Consider the following 11,697-nt stretch of genomic DNA (forward strand, 5'->3'; position numbering starts at 1 on the left):
TTGTAAACCTGCACGATATCTAATAAGTATTCTTTTACATTCACTAACTCACATAACAGTTTTGAACTCATATTAAGCGCAAAATTACAATTTTTGCGACGAACTATTGTAAACCTGCACTTTAATTTTGTAAAGGTAAGTTTCTTCCGGGCGAAGCTATAGCAAGCAATGTAAATTCTACAAAACAGTTGATGCAACCAACTACATTACTATTCTATTCACGTCACATCGAGGTTATTACAGGAGATACACAGTACATTTCTCTCACTGGAGTTCGAACCACGAAATACCAAACTGCATTTTAATTACTTTCCTAGAGAGGAGAGAGAGTTACTGCTCTAAAGATAAGATATCTTCGTCTTATTTCGTGAGTTCGAAAGTTACTTTTCGCGCAGATTTACATTACATTCTCTTAAAAATTATAATTTTATGGTTAAAAGGACTGAATGGATATGAAACAGAACAGTCTACATTGATATCCCCTCATGGAGTATTTCTGCCAGGGTTGGCAAAAACCATGGTTTTTATGGTTTAAACCAGGTTTTTATGGTTTAAATAATTTGCTCTATATATTCATATCATATATGGACAGAAATAAGTTTGTTTCGCCTTGATGTTATTATGCAACAACCGGGTTATGCTGGAAGGGATCACATAAGCTTAAAGCGGAATAAAAACTGCTTCTCGAGTTACATCCGAGAGAAATTGTCCTCCATTTGAACTCGGAACCAGGACTAATTGGCCACAAATGCGATATGTATGCCGACTCACTCACGAAGGAATCCTGATAAAAAATACGTTGTACTGATCTTTACATGCTTCTTAATATAACTGTCAAGACTAATTTCAGAAGAACAAAAAAATAAACAGTTGCACAAGTGAAACCATTATACAGAATTACATATGAACAATTTCAAAGTACTACGGAGTACAGAAGAACTAATTTAGTTCAAGTTAGTTAACAACGACTTTTATTGGTCCAAATTAAAGAAATACGCCCTACAACGACTTAATCTGCATATCAATAAGAAAAGTGAATAAAGATACGAATTATTTGAGTCCACTTTGGCTCAGACTCATTTATACATAAATAGATACCAAAAATACATATTTCACTAAATGCCTCTCGTGGGGTCTGTATGACCCCCCCCCCCCCACACACACACACACATACACACAAAGTACGGCATTTTCGATGTATTTTATCAATAGTAAACATTGAAACAAAACAATATTCAGAATTTTTCTTCGATTGCAATTACATAACAATTCACAAAATAAACATTTATAAACTTATAAAAAAAAAAGTTGCTTTTGTAGTATAATCTTTTTGAGTAATGAATGGGAAATTTAAGTCTGAATATAATACGAATAATATACGGAAGTGAAACGTGATAAGCCACAAATGTGTGTTCATCAAGATTTTACAAACACTTACACTTTTACGAACATTTTTTTGTTTTTTGGTTTAAACCAGCCAACCCTGATTTCTGCACAATGTAGGAAACCAGTATATTATGTTTGCAAGTACTATACTACTGTTAAAATGAGGGAATGTATCTGAAAGACGATTGTATAACATTAATTTCCACTGATGGAATGTTTTTGCACAACGTAGGGAACACATATTTAATGTTTACAAGTACAGTTACCAGTGTGAAACCCCATGTGCTCTAACCTATACAAGCGCGCTAATTTTTATGGGATGTAGGGTCTTTTCGACTATTCTCGTCTGTGCACATATCCTTTGTCGCTGACGTGCTGTTCCCAACGGACGTATTCCGTGCCCCCACCCCACTATGCTCCTGGCCTGACCCGGTTAGACAGCGTACTTCCTATTTAGTAGACAACTATTAGTACCAAGGAAATAAGGATGTAGAAGGTCTTAGAAAAACATTTACAGCTCAGAAGTTATTTAAAAAAATTGACACTACAATTTAAAATCTTTTGAGTTTTACGTCCCACGGTTATGCTGGTTAGGCTAACGGAGACGGTGATGATCAGTAATGAATGAAATGGTGGAATGAAGAAAGTGGGAGGAAACGGGAGAACCCCGAGAAAACCCACGCACACGGTGTTTGTCCACCACAAAGTTCACTTGGCGGGGGCTGGGATCGAACCCGGGACCCCGAGCACCAGAGGTGAACGCTCTAGCACTGAGCCACCGCGGCCCCTAACACTACAATTTAAATATACCGCTATAGGAGAATTTTAATTTTTTCGGCATTACTACTGTATCGCCGGATCAATTTGAAAATCGAAAAAAAAAAAAAAAAAAAAAACTACCTAAATGTACTGCACCCTGTTATATTTGGTTGGCATACATTAAGTTACGTTAAACTGTTACATTAGGCGTGTAGTTTTACTATACGGATCCATAGTATAAGTAATAGTAGTAGTAGGAACGGGTTAGAAGCCGCGCAGGGGTTGGGTGGGTCCTGTTTTCGACATGAAATGGGCAAATTAAAGACTCGCCCAATTTTTTTTTTTTTTTTTTTTTTTTTGTACATTTTACAATCTATGGATCCGTATAGTAAAACAAGTATACCTCTCCGCGAAACAGTCCATTCGCTTCCACACACAGTGCTGCTTACATCAAAAACAAGCAGCGAATACAACGACTTTTTTAACTTTTACTATTCCCCTTACCTGACTTTTACTCCTTATTCGTCAGAAACTTGAACAAATTCTCCAATTGTCCCGGTAAATTTCCTAAAACTGATCTCCGGCGATACAGCAGTTCTTTCTAAAGGTACAATTCTCACGTATACTCACGATGACACTATCATGATATACGGCAGACTATAATATGAAATAGTGGTACACTTATTGGTTGCCACAATAGACTTGAGATATGCTGAATAACGATCCACGTTATTATTTAAATGACATGAACATGAGTGACTCACAGGTTTGCACCACATTGCAATAAGCAGACCTGCGCGTGAACACGAAACTCCTTAACATTATACTATGATGTCGTGTTTCAACAGACAGTACTCCTCATTTCTATTAAATAAAAGCAGTAGTCTTTAAAACTGTTTCAAGGAATAGCCATAATCAACTTTACATTAAATTTAACGAGAAGCCAACTGTACGTGTTCGTTACAATCTAACCTTGTACTCGAAATAAGTAGTCTTCCCCCTTTATGCGCTAGTTCCATTCCCATTAGCCTATGATAACGTTACTCACTGTACCCTCTACTCGTAACAATAAATCCAAAATTAATAAATATGAAATTAAATATTGAATTGGGCAAAATTACTGAACTATTTAAAATCGTCAAAGCGTAACGGTAAATAATACCACGTAACCACTTCCACTAAATTCATTTTACATAAAACTTGGCGATTATAAATTCCCACTTTGTATGTCAGTTTTCTTTCAGAAGCGTTTAAAAACAATAATCACAGAGGAAACATGAATTTACTGTTTTCCCTGTGGTTTAATAATAATAATACCTTTACTGTTTCGCCATTTCATAACAATGTTTTTACGGTTTTTACGAACATGCGGAAACAATCGAAATTCGCGCTCAATGTTGCCAGAAAATGAAGAAAAAGGATATTTTAGCTTTACGCAAAAATTTTAGAAATTATGAAACAGGAATCGAAGAAATTAAAAGCGTTATGAGAAAATCAATGCACAAATCAAAATGTACGTCATTTGTAATTTTATGGCATTCATTACTGTAAGAAGAAAAAAGAGAGAGAAACATGTAAAAAAGTAATATGTAGGGTGATCATTCGGCCTAATTAATTGGCACCGTCCAGTTTTCAGAACACAAAATACAATCCCGATTCTACAGTGTAAAATAATACCGTACTTCAGTAGAGTCTTCGAGTAAACTTTACAATAAACGCTTCAGCCTAGTATCGGTAAGCAGGACCTCTTTAAAAGGATAAAGTACGAACTAGGGTAAGGAAAAGTAAAGTAGAGGAGTCGGGTTGGTTTAAGGCTAGGAAATAGGGTGGCCAGAAGGTAGTGATTAAAAAGCCGGACACATTGACTTAGAAAGCCAGACTTCATGAATTTGTAAACCTTTTCCCCACGGGCGTCTCTGGCGGGAACAAGGGGGACGCGCCCCCAATATTTTGAAGTACTCTAATTTAATTTATTTACTAACGAGAGAATAACATATAAGCAGGAAGGTAACAAATGGAATCAAAGGTAATAAACAGGTTAGGCTAAGTACTGCAATTTAAATCACTTTCTTGAATCCCTCCCCCCCAAGAAAATCACATGCCAGAGACGCTAGCGCTTTTTCCCACATATGACAATTCATTTCATTAATTGCATTTAAGCATCTTTTTCTCAAGCAAACTCGGAAGGCTACACTTACAAATAGTTACATTTACATGTTAAAATTATTACCTCATTGATAGCCCTATTTCTCCGTCCTCGAGCGGTTTTCGCTAGACGCTTGTTCTGCAAGAATTCTTTACATATGTCACTGCATGTTCCATTCTCACTTTTTTCCTTCAAAATTGAAATGAACTTGAAGTTTGGACGTAACTCTGGAGATATTAAGTCGGTTGCGTTCTTTTGTCCAAATAGCATTCATTAATGAAAATACCCGTTCGCAGTAAGCATTACTACTTTGTGTGAAAAGAATATATGAACCGACTTTCTTCAAAATTTCAAAACATTTTTCGTTTGGTGTTTTCGCGCGTTAGGAAAGTTTGGATACTTTTCTGCAACAATTGTACAGTTCTTGAACATATCTGAGGTTGCTACTTCTTGAAACACCTTGAATTCTTCACAAAGTACACCCGTGTGAATGGATTTAATATTACATGTCTCAACAGAACTAAATTCTGAAAGGTCTGAGACTGACGTCATCGAGCCACCAGAATAATGGAAAGTTAAACATTTATAATAAGACAACTGAAAAACAGGATAAATGGGCGACCACTAAACCGGACACGGGACAGCACCTCCAAAAACCGAACTGTCCGGGCAAAATCAGGACATCTAATCACCCCACTAGGGAAGTCTGAAACCATTTTGTTAAAATAAATCGAGTGTAATTTCTTCCCCATGTCGTAAACGTCGCCAACACCTGGGTGGCCAACTTGCCGGTAGTTGTCGATCATATATATAGCGACGTGTCGAAGGATTGCCGCTAGTGTGCCACTGGTAGTAGTGTTTCGTCGACTCGAAACAGATATGTAGAGTCGGAGTGTTGAAGTTACCACAGCGTAGCAGCGAGAACTTCATTTAGGTCCGAGCTCCTTCGATTCGTCGCGGGGAATCGCGAAGGGACCAACACGAACTATCGCTAGTCATGTACATGCGGCTATTATTATATATTATTTCTTCCTGATGAATTGTTCCTAAAGTTTGCTCCAGGGCTCAAGAGTAACCCCTGCCTCTACAGCATGAAGTGAAAAATCTTGAGATGAGTGTGTATAATTGTATTAATTTAGATGGCAACTGTCGCCGATCATTAGAAAGTGAATATTGGAGAACTGTGAAATAAAGTAAATAGATGCGCATTATTTTGTTATACTCGTACAATTGAATGGCAAACGCATTTTATCTGATCCCAAACGGTTATCGTCGAATATACGTGGTTAAAGGAGCACTCTTATTAGCCGAATTAAAAAGACCTCCACGATTTCTCTGCAAGCCAAGTTCTATGCACCGCCTCCGTCGGAAGAACACGCGTCTGATAATGATAAGGTTGGTGGTTAGCGCCCACCCTTGGGTACTTTTTTCTTTTTTATAGTGCTTTTTAGACTCGCCTGAATGTAAAAAAATCACGCATATAGGCAATTTAACATATTTCGAGCTAATAACTTTGTGGTTGATTGGAGTTTCGTATCGTCTCTGCTGTTGGTGGGCCAGTGGTTTTATAATTTTCAAAACGGAAGTGGTGCCACCACGAATCGTCGCTGTGTCTTATGTAATATTTGGCGAGATTTCGCTAGTTGTCCCCGTATGATCAGTTACTATGATCAGTTGCCTCCGTATGAATTGTGTGCATGATCATGCATAAATTCGACAAAGGTGCATCGACTTCTTTTATTTTTATTTTTCATTTTTTTTTATTTTTTGGGTTTATTTGAAGAGTATTCTTTTCATGAGGTCTCAAGTAAACTTCGTAAGGATCTTGCAATAGTCTTTTGAGTTAGACCATGAAACTTTCCAATGGCTGACAGTATTCATACTATAATTCTGTGTATGATCACACATCCCTAAGATATCAACCGTGAAGTAGCATTTCGACGCATCCTTACGAATGCCAGAAACATACTAAGGCGAAGAACTTATTTTTGCGGAATGGGAAAAGTCAGGAATTAAAGATATTTGGAGCTTTTTTTTTTTTTTTTTTTTTTTTTTTTTTTTTTGAAAAATGAGAATGCTAATGGGTAGTTTGTGTAGGAATGTATCGTTCTGAAACAACGACACATTGATATCAAGTGTAGACATCCCGGCCGTGATAATGACGTGTCGTAAAACAAACAAACAAACAAACAAAAAGTTACATGTATTCGGTAATATAAATACATTGACGGAACTAGACGGTGTCTACACATGTAGATGGCTATTAACTACCCTACAGATAGATTGTTACAAACAAGAAACTTGCAAGTCATGTGGTAAACATAATATCTATGTCTGCCCATGACTTCCTGAACTTCATAAGCATTTAACAATAATATTTATAGCGAGACAATGAAATTCCTAAATGACTGACATTAATATCATAATTAACTGTCATTAATATGTACATGTTCACGCATGACTTCAAAATAGATGTGCCAATTTTAATTATTCTTTTTTAGTATGCCTTCACACAAGATCCTGTGAGCCGCTCACGTGAGCTGCAGCTGCTAGCATTACATTGTCTTAAATGTACGTCTTCACACACGCGCTTTGGTGCAAGTGAGCAGCGGCTCTGAGCTGCTATGAAGATCATGCTGCCAGTAGCCGGCTTGAGTGGACTGCTGGCGGGGAAGAAAATAACACGCAGTCTTATGAGAGCCCTTCACACGTAAGCGTAAACTGAATTGCAATGAAGAAAAGTGTATTTATATATATATTGAATATTGAAAATTTTCTCATTTTGGTGTTACTTTGATGAAATGCACAGTTTATACTATTATACAGTTCATTAAACGCAGATATAGGCCTCCTGAAGTAATTGATTTTTTTTTTCATCTTTTCTCAGTTTAGGAAACAGACTGTTACAATGATAACCTGTATTTAAGTTGCTTATTTCATTTAATATGTAGGGCAAAAGTGCTTTTAGCGTATGCACTCGCTATATAATAGAAAAAGAAGAAGAAAATGATATAATGTCATAATCAAGGATCTTATAAAATAGAGGATATGCCCTTATATCAAAATCTTGAAGCCATACGTCACAGTTTCGTCACCACTACTCTGCCCACTATGCCCAATAGGATCGCAATGTTTTGAGCCAACAATCATGGCGGAAACGAAAGTAGCCAATCAAACAATGGCAGAAACGAGAGTAGCCAATCAGATGTGCCGATGCTCGGTTGTTTTTTGGATTCATAGATTTAATAGGATGAAGATACAAATGGGCAGATCCTCAATTTTTAACGTCCTTGGTCATAATCTTATTTTGTACAGTCGATAGATATCAATGTCCGTTGATTCGTTGTTTCGCTTCCTTCTCTCTTTGGTGTAATGTAGGGTATCAGGAGATTTGCGGTACAACCAGAAAACCAGTTTTCTGGGACATTTGCGGTACCGTTCAAAACTTTCCCACCTAAAATTTTCACGGTAGGCTTGCAAATGAACTATAATATGGTGATAAGCTATAATATGGTTGGATCGGGCCCCCCTAACTTTAGCCAGGCCTTTTGCGCCAAAATGATCCATTTCAGCCCCGTTAATCTAAACTAGAATGAATACATTAATAAAGGGAATAGGTATGCAGATTCTGATTGGCTGATTTTAGTAGGTTATGGATATATAAGAGATCACACGGGCCGCCTAATGGAAACTATCACAGTAATCGAAACCTTTGAGAAGAAACCATGCGCTTTTCATCAGGGTTTTCAGTACAGACAGTATCGAGATTTCAAGAACGGGAACGTAACTTGGAGAAAACAAGTATTGTCCCTTTGATCTTCGGCTCTTGGAGCAAGAGATACTTATAGAAAGACATATAAGAGTGTTTTTCAGTTTGATGAAGGCTAATTATGATTGGAATCTGAAATTAAGCAAATTATACAAACTGCAATAACATCTCTAAGAACACTGTTCCAGGAAACGCACATTAGTGGGTTTAATTTCCATTTTAATCAGTGTATGTGGAGGAATGTTCAGGAATTAGGACTCATAAATGACTAGAAGTCAGTTCCAGAAGTGAGGCTCTGCCTCAGAATGTGTTTTGCCCTAACATATCTCCTCCTTAGATGATATCGATATTGGCTGGCTTTCATTATCGAAGATGCATCACTTTACGAAATACTTGAGAGGTTTTTAGAGTATATTATAGAACAGTGGTTAAGTAATAATACCAGCTAAATAATACCAGTATTGACATCTCCATGTGGAATTGCTCGAATCAAGAGCACAGAACGAATAATGCTGTTGAAGGTGGAACTACAGACTCAAATCATTAATAGGTAAGTGAACTCCTAATGTGTACTGCTTGGTGAAGTATCTAAAAAATGAGACTGTGTACAGCGACTACCTGTATCGGAGGGATAAGAGATGGCGCTGTAAACACTAAGTATTGTGGAGCTTTGTTCTCAATTTTTATTCAATTTTTACTATTTACATTTCACTATTTTTGACAATTTTGTTATTTGATACAATTTGAATATACTGTTATTCAATTTCAATATGTACATGCGCCGCTTACCCTTCCTTATTACATTAACAGTGTGATAAACAATTATAATTAAAACAGGTTAAGTCGGCCATTTTGGCACGAGTCATCTTAATACATACGGTAATCTTATTTCAAACAATTTTCAATTAAAACATTAGTGAAGCAGTCCACAGGGCTCTAAGGCCGGGACTTCATTTATATAAATCTCCCGTAAGGGAGATAACTGGAACTGAATTATCTGTATCAAAGAAGACCTTTAAACATTGAAGGGAAACGTAGACAACGTCAGTACATAAAATTGGACAGAAGAATAGAAAAGGCATTAACTGATTATGTAGACTCAAAAGATGTCAATAAATTCTTGAGGAAAATGGCACACATTCAAAACTCGGAGTAATTTTTGTTTGTTCCAGAAGAGAAGCTACGTTGTTTATTGTTTTCATTATTGTGATTGTAAGTTGTCTCAATCTATCCATTAGAATTATCTATAGTTAATGGAAAACTGCTAATGAAAGCTATAAAAGAAAACAAAACTATGAATATTTCTAGAAATTCCTTTTAAATATTATGGATAGACGTTTGACCAACGAGAGATAAAGATTTGTTTACATTTTCATGTTTTGGCCAATCACAAACAAGCATTTGTTTACATCTTTCGGATGTATCTGCTATGTATCCTAGTATCTTTTCACGTTTTTGTATATTTGATCCTTATATTTGGGTTTATATGTTCTTAGTGTTCTGAGAAAAGTCTGTATATACGCATGGAGAGTTAATCGTAGTTTCATATTCTGAAAGATTTTAAGCCTGCTTTTACTATGTAAAAAAGTCCGAGTCCCCTAAAAAACAAAGTTATTTCCTCCTAGAACAACGTGCTGGCTACACCAATGTTATAAAATTTGGCCTTTATGTAGCAGTTGATACTGCGTGCTTATCCTCTAACTGAACACCCGAAAATATTCTCTCTTAGTTTGGAGAATAAGAAGTTATTTCGAATAGTAGCGCAAATGTCCCAGTATCACAAACGTCAATACTCGAAGTACCGAAAATGTCGCAGTATCGCAAATGTCAATACCGCAAGTGTTGCGCTTTCGTAATTTAGGGACGAGAAAACTAGTTATTTCCAAACCAATAAGAGTGAGGGATCTTCACTCACACTCTACAACTACAGCTGTTAAGGACAACCTACTATGACAACAGTTTCGTTGCCAGACTTGTTTATCTATGCTTGTCACAAATATAATGTAAGAGGACGCCATATTGTTATGCAGAAGTGTACTGAATCGCTGTGAAACAAATAACAAGTACTCTAAAATATAATGCATTTAAATGATTGCAAATAGTGCGTAATCAATCTATACTTATCATAGCTAGTAGCAGTCATATATTTATATGTGAGTTATGCTACAAAATAAAACCGAACTCATGCAAAATGTTAATGCTGTAAAATGAACATTCTTCCAGTTTTGATTGATTTATAGGATGAATCCACTTTGTTCTGTACCTTCTTTTCCTTTTCTTCTTGCAATTTATCGCTAAGATTAAGCTGCAGCTTCTTCTGACTCTAACATGGCTGAAATTTTGGTATCACGATCTTCTGAGCGGCTCAGAAGTATTCAATGCCTTCACACTGTAGGTTCACATGACCGGCTCAAAAGATCTAGTGTGAAGGTGTCCTTAGTTTCAAAGAGTATACTTTCCCGTAGATTCTATACAAATTTTATCATGATTTAACAAAAGTGTTTGGAGTTACACCATGAAACTTCTCAATATATGATAGTATTAATACTGTATCTATGTTCATGTATAATTCCGTAACACCTAGACCGATATATATATATATATATATATATATATATATATATATATATATATATATATATATATATATATATATAGAGAGAGAGAGAGAGAGAGAGAGAGATGTTGAGGCTTCCAGAAATTATCTGCACAATTTTGAACGTTAATAGCTTTGAAATGAAAAAAAAATATATTTTATTTTATTTTTATTTATTTATTTATTTTTGCGGTGAATGGGGTAACTCATATAAAGTTTTTCAATGTTTTACCGTTTTAGGTTAGACAGTTGAAAGTAAGCATGTGGACCCTCCAGGAGAAATCACAGAATGTGGCATGGCACATAGAGACCGAATCGGACACACAAGTCCAACGGAACTTCCGTACACAATTTCACAGGGAGCCACCATCCGTGGGTAGCACACCAGCTTGTTGACAACTGGTTCTGTGTTGCGTAAGAAAGAAGCCCAAGTGATGAACGAGTTAAGCAGGTACGTACACCATTCGTGGGCAGTCCGAGAAAATCAATCCGTTCGGCCTCTAGACTACTGCAAATATCCACAGTACACATGGTGCTTCACAAACGTCTGCGTCTCTATGCGTATAAGGTACATTTGTTGTAAGAACTGTTACCAACAGACAAACCAAAATGGGCTGAGTTTGCAACAGACATCCATGAAGATGCAGGGTTTTTGAAACGGGTGTGATTCAATGATGAGGCAACATTTAATGTGTCGGGCAAGTTAAACCGTCATGACATAGAAATCTGGGGTCCAGAAAACCCACAAGAAACACGGGAACTACAGAGAAACAGCCCAGAGATTAACGTCTGATGTGGTCTAATGCACAACCGAATCATTGAGCCTTTTTTCTTCGCCGAACCAACAGTTACTGGTGTCACCTATTTCGACATGCTTCAACTCTTCACCATTCCGCAGTTGGAGGATTTGCACACGAATGTTGTGTTCCAGCAGGATGGTGTTCCACTACTCTGGTTAGCAGCAGTCTGTGATCACCTGGACAATACCTTTCCCAACCGATGGATTGGACGGGGTGGCCCTATTCTATGGCCACCGAGATC

The 11,697-nt window shown here is 36.8% G+C and overlaps 1 protein-coding gene across 3 annotated transcripts in view; it reads right to left on the reverse strand.

Moving 5' to 3' along the window:
- Window positions 1–3,546, reverse strand: part of LOC145690714 (uncharacterized) — a 163,465-nt gene extending 159,919 nt beyond the window's left edge. Inside the window, exon 1 of one of the 3 annotated variants that reach the window (XM_081765882.1) lies at window positions 3,463–3,546. The gene's annotated coding sequence lies outside the window, so the exon portion shown is untranslated. Of the gene's footprint in view, window positions 1–2,649; window positions 3,052–3,366 lie in introns of those variants that run through there. The other 2 variants (XM_081765883.1, XM_081765885.1) reach the window with 2 other exon arrangements.
- Between the last annotated feature and the right edge of the window lie 8,151 nt (window positions 3,547–11,697).

The sequence above is a fragment of the Thermobia domestica genome, chromosome 7, assembly GCF_964235325.1.
Source record: "Thermobia domestica chromosome 7, izTheDome1.hap1.1, whole genome shotgun sequence".
Taxonomy (NCBI): domain Eukaryota; kingdom Metazoa; phylum Arthropoda; class Insecta; order Zygentoma; family Lepismatidae; genus Thermobia; species Thermobia domestica.